We start from the raw sequence: 1,001 nt of genomic DNA on the forward strand, positions 1-1,001 counted from the left end.
ACACTGACGTCGACGATCATTTCCACTTGCGCAGCTCTGCTTTTCTGTCTCCAAATCTTATTCATTTGGATGAACTCATTTGAACATTGCCACACCCTGGGAGATAGACGATTATAGTTTTTTTTGTTGTTGTTGTTGTGTGTGTGTTTTTTTTTTAAGCACTGTGGTTGGTAGACTGAGGTTTTTTTTTTCGTTTTTAAAGAAACAGGGGAAGGCACGAACGCAGTCCCCACTACCACAGATTATGCAGTCGAGTTTCCCACATTTGGGGAAATCACAGGGGTCAGCCCATCCAGAGTGCAATGGATAAGCCTCGCCCTGGGAAAACCACCTTCGTGATCCTGGTATCTCCCCTGCCAGGTAAGTATAGATTGAGTTTTATAGATGGAGAAACAGCAGCTTACACAGGTAACTCAGCATCCCAGGGCTGGGACATGGTGGCCAGGACGTGAGCCCAGGCTCCATGAGTCATGCCTCTGTCCTGTCTTCAACATTGTACGGAGACACCTTGCCAGGCTCTAGGCTAAGACGTACGTGGGATGCCTGGGCAAGAGAGATGGGCCTGCCCCGGGGAGTTTACATTTGATTGTGAGTGAAGGACAGGAGAACCCAATGATCTGGAGTCGCAATGTAGGTTAACTTCCATGACAACAGAACTCACCACGTGTGATAAGAATACAGAGCACCAGGCCGGGCGTAATCCCAGCACTTTGGGAGGCCGAGGCGGGCGATCACCTGAGGTCGGGAGTTTGAGACCAGCCTGACCAACATGGAGAAACCCTGTCTCTACTGAAAATACAAAATTAGCCTGGGATGGTGGTGCACGCCTGTAATCCCATCTACTCGGGAGGCTGAGGCAGGAGAATCGCTTGAACCCGGGAGGCGGAGGTTGTGGTGAGCTGAGACTGTGCCATTGCACTCCAGCCTGAGCAACAAGAGCAAAATTCCAACTCCAAAAAAAAAAGAAAGAAAAGAATACAGAGGATCAGATAAATCTGGCG

The 1,001-nt window shown here is 49.4% G+C and overlaps 1 non-coding gene across 1 annotated transcript; it reads right to left on the reverse strand.

Annotated features, from left to right (window-relative positions):
* Window positions 1-205: 205 nt before the first annotated feature.
* LOC120362467 (U1 spliceosomal RNA) lies at window positions 206-368 on the reverse strand. Its single transcript, XR_005578368.2, has one exon. It is a non-coding gene; the product is annotated as a U1 spliceosomal RNA (small nuclear RNA).
* Window positions 369-1,001: the final 633 nt, after the last annotated feature.

This window comes from Saimiri boliviensis, chromosome 15 (genome assembly GCF_048565385.1).
Source record: "Saimiri boliviensis isolate mSaiBol1 chromosome 15, mSaiBol1.pri, whole genome shotgun sequence".
Taxonomy (NCBI): Eukaryota; Metazoa; Chordata; class Mammalia; order Primates; family Cebidae; genus Saimiri; species Saimiri boliviensis.